Source organism: Amblyomma americanum, chromosome 10, assembly GCF_052857255.1.
Source record: "Amblyomma americanum isolate KBUSLIRL-KWMA chromosome 10, ASM5285725v1, whole genome shotgun sequence".
Lineage (NCBI taxonomy): Eukaryota > Metazoa > Arthropoda > Arachnida > Ixodida > Ixodidae > Amblyomma > Amblyomma americanum.
In genome coordinates, this window is record NC_135506.1 from 44,190,035 (window position 1) to 44,203,614 (window position 13,580).

Consider the following 13,580-nt stretch of genomic DNA (forward strand, 5'->3'; position numbering starts at 1 on the left):
GCCGCAAAACGCAGCGTCAAATAATTCACAACTAGTACCTTATCTCATCCACATGAACCTATCAACGCCAGCGTATTCACTGCAGAACAGCGCACAGTATGAAGCCCGAAAAAAAAAAAAAGAACACAGCTGCGAGGAAGATGATGCTCCTCGAACTGCCTTTAGCATGTGCCGCACTAAAGTATGTCAGGGGACTAATTCTGTTCGCAACCTTCGCCTAAATGCCAGCAAAATTAGAGCAACGTTCATTTTTAGACTTACTTTATGGTTGCTCCGACTTCCACAATATTTAAGACTCGTACAACCAAAACAAGAAAAGACAAAAGGGATACTGTCCGTGAACCTACAAACTGCTTCAGGTGACGACTGTGCGAAAGTTTTCTTTTTTCTTGTTCTGCGCACGTGCGCAGCAAGAGGACGGGCTTGCACGAAGACTAGAAAGTACTTTGCGGCTCTGCTCGAAAAGGCAATGATGACAGCACAAAAGAAAAGTATATTGGGGCTTCGCTGAAGCTTTGGTTTACGTAGTCTGATGCTCCTGATGCGTTGTCTAGCAACTATAATAAGTTTATAGCCATATTCAGAACGCTAATATTGTTATTGACGCCCACTTCTCGTTTTAATTAATTGGATGGGCTCGAGTTTTGTCTTACGTCAGCTGAGCTGAAGAGAAAATTTTGCAAGTATGCACACCAGCAGTGAAAAGAATATGGAACAGAATGTTGGTTTGGTTTTGTGGTGGTTTAACGTCCCAAATCGACTCAGGCTATGAGGGACGCAGTAGTGAAGGGATCCAGAAATTTCGACCAACTGGGGTTCTTCAACGTGCACTGCCATCGCACAGTACACGGGCCTCTAGAACTTCGCCTCCATCGAAATTCGACCACAGTGGCCCGGATCGAACCCGCGTCTATCGTGTCAACAGCGAAACACCATAACCACTGAGCCACCGCAGCAGCCATTTATGTTTCATCACGCACGGATCATCCACGTAAAGCAGGAAATCGACTGTCATATAAATCTCTCCTATATTTTTTATATAAACTACGTCTAATCTAATGCTGACGTCTAATCTAATGCCGATCAAATGGTGACGGCTGGTCACCAGTAGTTTAAGAGAAACATAAGTATGGAATTTTCTTTTCCGTGAGGAATTGCTTGTCCTTTTAAGTGCCGTATGAGCACATTATTTTTGTCCCTAATTTGTTTATTTCCTGCTTTTATTTAATGTTACCGAGCATGCACACAACTTCTGCAACCTGTCCTCTTTTCAGCAATGCCACACGTCTGTCATACTAAAATTTGTGGCAGTTTTCATAATTTAGTGTGACCTTAATATGCCTTGAGTGCAATTTATTTATAGAGAATAAATAAATCACGTAGCACAAAATGACGTTCTTTGTTGAGTGACAATAAGGAGACAGGGGTGTGACGTGCTCCGTCTAATGTATGCACTAAGCAAAGATTTCTTGAAAACGTGCAGAATTAAGTGTCTACCACGCTCACATTTAATAACTAAATGAATTCTTCCAACGCGTATTCACATGCGAAAACAATGCCACATTTTTTTTTGCACGAATATACTGCAACTCTTGACATTTGCAGTTTAAACGTCTTCTTTTTATTGTATAATTTCCGCAATGTCTTCTAAATGTTGAACAAAAAAGCTTTTGTACAGTTCATCCGGTTATTTTCGTCTCTTTTGCTCTTAAACTTCCGTAGTTTTTGACGAACTAAGCAGAAGGGGAGCAGTTACATGACGGGACGAGAACAAAAATGGGTACATAGCCTCAACTATGAAACACAAAAGGCAGAGCGTATGCGCACAACGCGTGAATTTCTTTAAAAGAGAGAGAGGAAATAAGGGAAGGCTAACCAGAAGAAGGCGTTATGATTCCCTGCACTGGGAGAAGAGGAGGTGGGTATTAAAAAGGATGGAGAAAAGGAGAAGAGAGCGCGTAGTTTAAAATGAATAGCGCCCACTACCAAAGTAAGAAATCTGCAAGCGGCAAAGTTCTAGTGCTCAAAATTATGTCTCCATCGCATATTTTATGTCGCATGTCTTCAGAGCACCTCCACGGGAAATGTGTGCCAATCGCACCTCTCGGAAAGAACTCCCAACGGTTTATCTCGGACGCATGCCTCAGTGTCATTTCTAACTCTCAGTACGACCTCACAATGCAATCATTCAAAATTGTCTCTTAAAACCGTTTCCTAGGATTCAGCTGTCGTTCTTATTCTCATTGTACTGGGGATGGCCATCTGCAATTTTTTCTCGTCGTGTTACATACTGTTACAGACGGCGGCAACCAACACTTCTGATTCTTCAGGTTGGTTCCGAGCCACGCTTCTCCCCCCCCCCCCCCCCCCCCCCCCCGCCACCCCCGAGTAGCACGAAGAGCGTCGCCCGGTTGGATTCTTGGAACCGGGGAGCAGCGGAGGCCCGAGGGTCACCGCCGCAGCGGGCGAGCGGCGGTTATCTTCCCCAATGGTCGTGGCTATGTTTGGGGAACAATGGGGCCTCGTTCCCGGTGGAAGACGGACAGCGTGGGAGTACAGCAGCGGGCTAGTGGTCATCGTCCGCAATCTTCGCAAGCATTGCAAAGGACGAACGACCCCTTTCTTCTTCTCGACCCGACATTGCGATTTAGCATGACGCGTCGGCTGTCATCAATGAAGAACAGGTGTGAGCAGCGCGTGAGAACCTTCTGCTGGCCCGGTACCATCGCCTTCCGCAGTCGACGTGGACCCGACGGCATCCCCCTCTCTCCCAGGCTCGACATGTGACGAGGGCGTGTCCCTGTGTGTGGTGGTGTGAGTTTGTGCGCATAAAAGTTTCAGGCCACTTCCACCCCGGAGAGGGCGTCCTCAACCTAGGTAATTTAGGGACGAAGAACTGTATAAAACTGGACAGCGAGTGCAGGGAAAATCATCCTCCATTCTGGTCATTACTCCCGTAAAAATGTAAATAAACCCACTGTACAGTTTCCTTCTTGACGAAGTCCGACAACGTCATTCGGGGACGGGACTTGCGGTGCTGAACGAGTCAGCCTACTCAAGGACACCTCTGTTTCTAACAATACTTAAAGCGTTCTAGCCATCCCATCGGGATACGTGTGCATGCGTCGATGTAGGAGCGCCAGTAACTGTTGGCAGAGTTTGCTGAGCTTGAAAAATAACTGTGCTTTATAGAGTACGCTATATTCCGCTACACAATTCGTTACGCCATAGTTGTTAAGAGCAAAGCGTGCCTTAGGCTATATATTTCTACGAGATCTTGCCAGAAGAAGAATGCACATGAATTCTCCAGGTGGTAGAACCTATTGTAACAATTTCATATGTTACGAGAAATACTCCTATTGAATACGGCTATCGGGCACCGCCTAAAAATCATTTCACGCTTATTGTAAATGTCCGTGAAGACCGAAAATTGGCATGAACAAACTCTCGGTCGAGTTTATGTAGACGTCGTGTAATATGTTGGTTATTTGAGTAACGGCCTGACCTCAAATCGTTCTGAGCATGCAGGTAGTTCAGTGGATGTCTTATCGGCCCGTTGCCGTCACAAAATTGCAGGCCATGGCAGCTACGTAATGAATTACGTATAGGACGCAGATCCTTGCACATACCATAAAATCTGTAGCTGTTAGAAGAAATTCGGAACTAATAAAATACTCGCTGACAATAACCCGGCGTGGAGCCTATCTACCATGGCTCTTGCTGAGGTTCCTGACTCTTTCCGCAAGCAGGGCTTTTGTAGTTTGCAGGCATGAATACAAAACAGCGGGAACAGTGGTGTTGCTTAGACAGCCCTGCTTTTGATTCTGCTATGTTTAAGACGTACAGTCTCGGTCAGAAGTCTCAAGGCCACAGCGTTCAGCTGCAGCAAAATTAATGCTCCTTGAGTGATCCGTGTAGCGGATCATTCAAAACACAAGTCAAGCAGGAAGCTTCTCTGCCGCAAGAAGAAACCTTCTGCTAGAATTTGAAGGTCACTCGGTCTTTAATAGTGACATAATGGTTCTGTTATGCGGCTGAAGTGACAAGCGTTTGGCATTAAGATTTTGTATCGAAACTATACATGATAGCGCTTGATACATATACTACGGTGATAATTTTAATCTTTACAGTTGTTTATTTTAGAAAGTCTGAAAAAGACTCAGTGCCGTCTTTTGAGCTAGATTCTACAGCAAGGCGGACATTATGTACCTCATGTGGATCATTTATTAATCGATTAAATAACTTAATAAACTTTTTATTTTTGATTTGGGGGCGAGATTATTTTGCGCAATGATTGGCCGTCAGCATCGAATGTAAGCCCTGTTTTTTGTTAGATTCTCTTAATCGCCAGACTGGTTCGAAACATGGAACTTCAAAAATGCGCTTTTCAAAGCTTGTGGAGTTCGCTTTCCCGCAATTACCTAATCATAAAATGGCGTCGCTGCTCGTGATATCATCGCAATAATCAAGTAAACTTCTTCCACGTCATCAAATACGCCAACCGTGCCTGTGTTTGATGCATTAGAAGCGCGAGAGACTTTTTACAAACATGTGATGTTCGAAAACCAACTCAACGGGCTAATAATAATAATAATTGGTTTTTTAGGGAAAGAAAATGGCGCAGTATCTGTCTCATATATCGTTGGACACCTGAACCGCGCCGTAAGGGAAGGGATAAAGGAGGGAGTGAAAGAAGAGAAGAACAAATAGGTCCGTAGTGGAGGGCTCCGGAATAATTTCGACCACCTGGGGATCTTTAACGTGCACTGACATCGCACAGCACACGGACGCCTTAGCGTTTTTCCTCCATAAAAACGCAGCCGCCGCGGTCGGGTTCGAACCCGGGAACTCCGGATCAGTAGTCGAGCGCCCTAACCACTGAGCCACGGCGACGGGCTCGCAAATGCTTCTTTCTGACGTTCGACATTTCGAAACACATTGCCGGGTAAGAACATTTAAAAGCGGCGTTACATTCAGTGTTGAAGGCCATGAATTTTGCAACATAACCTTGTTCCTTAAGATCAGGAATTAAAAGTGTGTTAGTTAAATCAGGTTAATTAATCGTCTATTTATTGATCTATATGAAGTACACAATGTCCACCATGCTGTAAAAAACACATCAACAGACCTCGCCGGCGTATTTATCCCCGTTTTTAAAACAAAAAAGACTAAATGTTTAAAAAATCATGTGTAGGACATATACAAGGTGTGTTGACATATATGACAACATACTGGTGCACGTTTGCATCCCTAGTCTGCACTTATTCTGCACACCAAAGGTGCTGAGCTCAGCTAGCTGGAACTTACCTATTGTGAGACATACAACAGATCAGCGCCATCAAATAGCCTCACTTTTCGCGTTAGTTATATCTGCTTCCTCTTAATCACACGCTGCTTACAATTAAAGCTTCTCCTATGCTTCAATGCACTCGCGATGCGGGCGGCAGATTTATTATTATTTTTCTTTTTGAAGTTATTATTATTGTCTCAGGGCATAAAAACTATGAAGTGAGAGATGAGTAAGATGCTTAAATAAATGAAAAAAGGTTGGCTGATTTGATGAAATCAAGAAGTGAACGATGATATGGACACTGTGTCCAGGCAATATAGGAATCCGGATTGGACACAGGGTCCATATTCCTCTTCTATTTGCGACCGCGCGAACGTGCACCGACCGATTTTTTTTTAAGTCTGCGCACGTGGAAACTTTATTGCCTCTGCTTTAATGAGAGTGCGGCGTCAGCATTAGTCTCTGTTCTCTCTATCGATAACAAGTAGAACGCATAGGTCGCCCATGACCCCATGTTGTCCGGGCACGGTTCACAGCGCAAGGCGCACAGCTGCAGCAGCCCTCGCCCTGTGCATTGCGACTGGGGGCCATCTGAAATTATGTTATCTTTCTGTTTTGTTTAATGATCTCTAACCCGTAGCTCTCGGTCCAGCTGCGGCGCATTTATAAATGTCCGCGCACCAGTTGCGTGAGAGCTTCCATTTCTAGCCCCCCGCGGAGACAGCCATGCAAGCCCGGTGAGTGCATCGAGTTCGACTGAAACGCTGACAACCGTTGCCGTATCAAGATAATTGTCACGTCCTGGCTTTAAAAAAAAGGCAGGACACGTAATGCGTAGATTGTATGATCGATGTCCTTTTAAGGTACAGCAGAACGGATTGCCACGGAACAATAACATAGCAGGAGGACGTGGGGATTCAGAAGTGGCGATTAGATTAGGGCATTCACTAATGTGGGGTTGTAAAGGCTTGCGCAGACCGGCGCTACGTAGAAGTCAGTGTGTGTGGCTTTCGTGTTGCAAAATAACGCGGATTCGTTGGCGATAATGATTATAAACAACTCAAATCCAAAAAAAGGCCACTTCACAACACAAACTGTATTCGCTTCAAAGTGTACCTTGCCGCAATTAGACGGTCTCTTATCTAAAGCACAAAGAGGGCATTAATTTATGTCAGCACGGTACTCTGACCGGTATTCAGCAACAGACAGGAATTTAACACGCTTTCCGTACGATAGCAAAAACCGCACGGTGCTCTAGAAGCTAGAACTGGCCAAGGTTGTGCCAACGCGAAGCCTGTGTCGTAACCAGAGGCTTGCAGTGTGATGACCCCCATAATGCGCAGGTCCACACGGGACGGAGAGGCAAAGAGACACCGTATGGCTCAGTTTAAACAAACAGGTATATTCAATAATTACACATGATTAAGATTACATCAGAGGCTGGGGCGTCCGAGCTTACGTGCCGATGACTTCATGGGGGCGATGGAGTGGCTCCGGAGTTGGGCTCGAGCGGTTGCTGGCAGAAGCTGCACGCCGTCGGGCTTCGGCGCTGAAGGCCCTCTTCGCTAACGATGTCGTCCTGAGCGTGGATGCAGTAGAATTTCAATAGTCGTCCGTTTCTTCGAGGATGGATCACAAACCCTTCCTCTAGTGTCGTTCGGCTTGGAAGATGAACAGGAGGCGAGCTTGTAGATGATGACAGCAGAGCATAATTTTACAACAGAACAAACTTTGCACTACTTTACTCATCGACCGGGCAGGTTAGTGCCTAAGTAGCATCACATTACATGCTAAGCATGGAGCCCCAGCTCAGACTGAACTGCATCCGTTTACATGCGCTTTTAAGCACTTGATTAACAAAGGACTAAGGGCGGTCATTTCCAGTGGCCCGCCCAAAGCATCAATTCTCCAATCCAAAATAACATGCGAGATGGGGACCACCCCTTGGGCTGGGCTTAGCCTCGACCCCAGAGTCTGTTAACAATACAAACTAAATAAACAACAAAAACGCCACCACTCTCTCTCAAGTGAGAGTATACACAGGCTCTCTCTTCGGAGCTAATTCACTAGCGCCTGTCTTTCCACATTCTTGGCGAGTACTGCCTGTCCGCCATGACAGGTGTCCGTCGCGGCCCTTCTGGGGAGCTGTGGGTGCCTTCCCGGCGATAGCCCACGACAAAGGGGGGGGGGAGGGAAAGAATGTCGTCTTCGCGGTTTCGCATAGCGTCGGCTGTGGTACGGCGCGCTCTGGCCCGCTGACAGCTCCCTTGTCCTGGAATGTAACCGGAAATTGGGGAGGACAAAGCCCGTTTCCCCGGGGCGGCGGCGGGACCGGTTTTTCTGGTCGTCACCCAAAGAGCATGGCTGGGCAATTGATGATGCCGCTGTCACGGGTCTCCGTCTATGCCGCGCCGTCGAACGTGGACCCTCGCAGCACACACGGAATGTCACACTCGCTCACCCTCTAGAAGAATGTTCTCCGAACATTTGAGTCCACGCAGCTCCCCTTGTCTTTCTGAATCGCCTCGCACAGTGCGTCCGACAAAACACTTTTCGCTGCACTCAACACCACTGCACAACACCATATGCCTCCGCTGTCAATACTGGCGTCTCCAGGGGCACCACTGATCTTCTTTTACAGATAAACATGAAACTCAGCACCCAAGCCTCTCCTTTCTAGTCCAAACTGGACGAAATAAATTTACCACAGTTACAAAGGAGCTCCCACTTCTAGCACGATCATGGAACAGACAAAAATATAGATAACGAAAGGAAGTAGGGCAGGTTCTGCATGCGCTCCGCATGCTCTCCTGTGCAGGTGTTACTTAACGACAGAAAGGTTTAACTACCAACTCCGATAACTTAACACATAAGCACATAGCAATGTTATGAGCTGCGGCATTACACAATTCTAACCAGTTCACAACTCCGCTCTGTTTACGCCATTAGTCCGACTTAGCTTTCCGATTTCGCAGCGGATATCGGCCTTCATGAGTCATACTAAGTAAGTCTGTGCCCCTTTGTCTGCTTTGGGACTCGCGAGGTCTCGTGGCAGGAGCCTCTCCTGGCGTTATCTGCGCGGCAACCTCACGCGCTTCTTCTTCTAGCAATGCATGAAGTAAATCCGGTGGCATTCCGGCCGTCACCTCGGGCGCCTGCCGAACAAATGCAGGAGAGGGCGTTTCTTGCGAACTATCTGCGCGCTCCGCTTCACTTCTGTCCCCATCAAAATCCGCGCTTTCCCTTTCCTCATTTCGTGAATACTGAACCGGTGCCGACTTGAGGCGATTTGCGTGTATCCTTATCAAACGCCGGTTCACGTCTCGGACTCTGAAGTTTACCGGAGAAAGCTTCTCGACAACCTCGCACGGTCCTCTCCACTTCGTCTGGAACTTACGAGCTAGCCCAATCTGCCTTTGGCAGTTTTCAATGTACACGCTGTCCCCCACATCAAACGGCGCGTCTCTAGCACTGCGATCGTGCACCTCCTTCCTGCGCTTCGCCGCTTTCTTTAAGGACTCCTTTGCGATGTCCCTCGCCACTTGCAAGCGCGATTCTAGCTCAACCTTATAGTCGTCCAGTGAAGCGTATGGGACACGACGGGGGCCCTCTGGCACTTCACTAGGCTGGTCCGGGTCTCGGCCGTAGAGAAGAAAGAATGGCGATTCGCCCGTGCTCTCGTGTGCTGCGGAATTGTAGGCAAACATTGCATACGGGAGCCACAAGTCCCAGTCCCGCTGGTCGCGCGAAACAAAATGCGACAGGAACCCGGCGACGGTTTGGTTCAGTCGCTCCACCGCGCCGTTGCAAGCCGGATGGTACGGTGTTGTCTGCTTCTTAGCGATCTTAAGCAGCTCGCAAACTCTCCTCATTAGCTGCGACACGAAGTTCGTTCCCCGATCTGTCAAGAGTTGCCTCGGGGGTCCATGTCGGAGCACGATCTGTTCGACAAATGCTCTTGCAACCGTGTCTGCCTTCTGATCTGGGAGTGCTACCGCTTCCGCGTATTTTGAAAGGTGGTCGACAAATACTAAAATGTACTTGTTTCCGGAAGTGGTCGTGGGCAATGGGCCCATTATGTCCATACCTGTCCGCTCGAAGGGAGCCGAAACCTCAGGGAACGGCTGAATTGGAGCTGGTCTTCGTCCCTTGGGTGTTTTTCTTTCGAGACAGGAATGACACTTCGCACAGTAGTCTCTAACATCCTGTCGCATGCCACTCCAAAAGTACAAACGCTCCACACGCCTGCGTGTCTTCGCTACGCCAAAATGACCGGCGCATGGCGCATCGTGAAACGCGCGAAGAACCCTTTCTGTCCACGACCGAGGTATGACGACTCTCTCCCAAGCGGTTTTCTCTGGTCTCCCTTTCCTGGTTGGCCTCGTGCGCCGACACAGGGTGCCGTCTTTGTCAATGAAATAACCTAGCTGTTCGGGATGAGACGGTGCGCCCTCTAAGCTTTCGATTATTCGCTTCAGGTCAGGATCTTTGCACTGCTCTGTGCGTAATTCGGCGGGGTCGACTACGGGGACAAACTCTTCTATAGCTGCCACGGCAGCTGTGCGGCTGAGTGCATCAGCATTCAGATGTGTCTTTCCTGACTTGTGCTCAACTTCAAAGCAGTATTCCTGCAGGTGTAGATTCCATCTAGCGAGTCGCGAGCTAGGGTCCCTGACACTCATCACCCATTTCAGAGGATGGCAGTCTGTGACTAGCTTGAATTTGCGGCCGTAAAGGTAGCATCTGAAGTGCTTTACTGCCCAGACAACGGCGAGGCACTCCCTTTCCGTAGCTCCGTACTTTTGCTCTGTGGGGCTCAACTGTCGGCTAGCAAAAGCAACGGGATGTTCTTTGCCCTCGATAACCTGAGATAGCACGGCACCAACTGCGAACTTTGACGCATCTGTGGCCATAACGAAGGGCAAACTAAAATCCGGGTGGCGTAACAGCGGTGCGCTCATTAGCTTCCTTTTCAGGGCCCCAAAAGCATTCTCCGCGTTTTCGTCCCAACGAAAGGCGACATTTTTGGCTGTTAAGGCGGTGAGCGGCTTAGCGAGCTTGGCGAACTCCTCTATGTGCCTTCGGTAGTAACCGATCAGGCCGAGAAACTGCCGGACCTGGCGGACGCTAGTCGGGGATGGAAAATCCGAGACACACCTTAGTTTCTCAGGGTCCGGTCGCACGCCGTCAGCTGAAACAACGTGCCCGAGGTATTTCACCTCGTTTTTGAGGAATTGGCACTTAGAGGGCTTCAGTTTGAGACCCGCTGCTCTTAGTCGCACCAAAACCTGCTCAATATCGCGCAAATGGTTATCAAAACTGCCACTGTATATGATAATGTCATCCATATACACGAAGCACAGCCTCCCCAGAAGACCTGCCAGGATAACATCAGCGGTTCTCTGCCAGACAGCAGGGCTGTTGGCCAGACCCATCGGCATTCTTTTCCATTCATAGTGCCCTGAGGGCGTGTTGAATGCCGTTTTCTCGGCATCTGCCGGATCCATTGCTATCTGCCAGAATCCCGCCGCCATGTCCACTACCGTGAAGTACCTGGCAGAGCCCAGCTGAGAAAGCGTCTCCTGTATATTGGGGATGGGGTATGGATCGATGCGAGTTACGGCATTTAGTTTGCGGTAGTCCACTACCAATCGATACGAGCCATCTGGCTTTTCCACCAATAGTGCTGGTGCTCCCCAGGGTGACTTTGAGTGTTCGACAATGCCGCGATCAATCAGGTCCTGCACCTGCCGCTCCATCTCCTCACGTTGGGAGTAAGGAATCCTGTACGCACGCTGGTAAACGGGCGATGAAGTGCCGGTTTCTATCCTGTGCTTTATAACGCCACAGCAGCCCAAATCCAGGTTGGACGCGGCGAATACCTCCGAGTAGTCGTTCAGCAAACCAGCCAGAGCCTCCCTCTCCCTGGATTTTACGTGAGAAAGATCGAACGACACCTTTGGAGCAGCCGAAGGACTAGCATGCTCTACAGTTGCGAGTACCGTATCGGTGGGCTCACGTTGCTCTATCGCAGAGGTGAAGAAAGCCAATGTTTTGTTCTTGGGGAGGCTCAGTGGCTGCTGGCTACAGTTAACCACCCGTAGGGGCACTCTGTGGGCGTCATTAACTGTCACGAGGCACGCGGCTGCCTTCAGGCCATTGCTGAGAGAGTCGACCGGCTCAAGCACTCCCACGGCGCCGCTCTCTACATCTGAAGGCACAAACGCGTACAAAATGTGCTCCGACCAAGGAAGGACGACCGCCTCCTCGACCAGCCGGACGGCAACCCGCGAATATACCTTCTCCAATGATCCCACTGTTTGACGGGTGTCAATATCGGTAATGCGAATCTCAGCCCCTCTCCTGTTCAAAAACGGAACTTTTGAGCCGCCCGCATTAACCTCTTCCTCAGAGAATGAGACTACTACCTTCCCTTTTCTCAAAAAATCCTGCCCTAATATACCTGACACTCCGTTTGGCAGAGACACCGTGTCCGGGCATACGTAGCAGGGGTGCTCCAATGCAATTCCGCCGAGAGAGAAGTGTAACCGGTAGAGTCCACTTATGCCAAGAGGATCCCCCGTTATGCCTACAAATTTGGTTGCCATACCACCAGACGCTTCCAACACCTCGCGGTCCCCCTTCCTTCGAAGCGTGTTAAAACTGCTCTCCTTAAGCAATGTCACCTTTGACCCCGTATCTATCAACAATTCCATACAACAACCATTTAACTTGCAACGCACAACAGGGCATGCCTCGTCGGCCACACAAACTACCACCACCTCATCATCTACTGCTCCCTCCCCACGCTCCTCAGGCTGGGGAGGACTAACTAGTTTTTTGACTCGGTATCTGGAGCCCCGCTGTAGGCTTGCTTAGGGCGTGTCTCGCCTGCTTCTCTTTGTGGCTCCCCACGGCGCACGTTTTGGCAGAACCTGGCGATGTGTCCGCGACCCTGGCAAGCGAAGCATACGATTTCTTCAAAATCTCGCATACCGCGCCTGTAGCTTTGTGGCGGTCTCCGGTTTCCAGCGAATGGGCGCTGTTGAGCGCGCGCTTCAACCTGGCATTCTACCTGCTGAGATAGCAGCTGTTCTAAGCGATCTAACCGCTCTGTCAAGAGAGCAACCTCAGGGTTGAGCACCGCTCTCTCTATGACGCGTACTCTCGCTGCGGCTGTCGTTAACGCCTCATTTTGTTCCTCATCCAATGCGGCCTCCACGGCTTGGTCGAAATTGCTCGGCTTGCGCGAGAGCACGAACCGGCGCACGGGGTCTTGCAGACCAGCCACGAACAAAGCGGTCATTTCCTCTTTAAGTATATCCTCCGCGTATTTCTTCTTAAGCTGGTCTCCTTCCTCCTCCCTGCTTAACGTATCGCGCGCTAAGCGCTGAAGCCGCGACGCAAACGTTCGCACGTCCTCCCCTACCATCTGTCCGGCGTCACGGAACCTCTGTACTCGCACGTGACGTGGTTCAGTGTCAAAATGCTCAAACGCGAGCTTCTTAAATTCCGCAAATGATTTTGTGGATTTTACTTTTTCGTCTCGCCATGCAAAATCATGAGCAGCTCCTGCCATCTTACACCTCGCCATTCCCAGCATTTGAGCATCGGACCATCCCCCCATTTTCCCAATCTCTTCTAGCATGGAAAAGAAATCGCAGATTGGAACCCCTGTCTTATCTCCCGTAAACGTCGGAATGACGCTTCCTAATGCCAGCATGCTTGCTCCGAGCGACGGCTGTGGAGTGGGAGCTCCCTCAGATACAGTCATTTTTTTTTTTTCAAGCCCTCCAGTGCCTCAAGCCTCTCAAATGGGGGTAAAAGTCCCACAATCAGTCCCGTGATTCCCTTTTGATTACAATTTTGAAGTCATGAATGTCACAGCATTCAGAGGACATTTGCTTTTGAGACCCCACTTCTGACACCAGTGTGATGACCCCCATAATGCGCAGGTCCACACGGGACGGAGAGGCAAAGAGACACCGTATGGCTCAGTTTAAACAAACAGGTATATTCAATAATTACACATGATTAAGATTACATCAGAGGCTGGGGCGTCCGAGCTTACGTGCCGATGACTTCATGGGGGCGATGGAGTGGCTCCGGAGTTGGGCTCGAGCGGTTGCTGGCAGAAGCTGCACGCCGTCGGGCTTCGGCGCTGAAGGCCCTCTTCGCTAACGATGTCGTCCTGAGCGTGGATGCAGTAGAATTTCAATAGTCGTCCGTTTCTTCGAGGATGGATCACAAACCCTTCCTCTAGTGTCGTTCGGCTTGGAAGATGAACAGG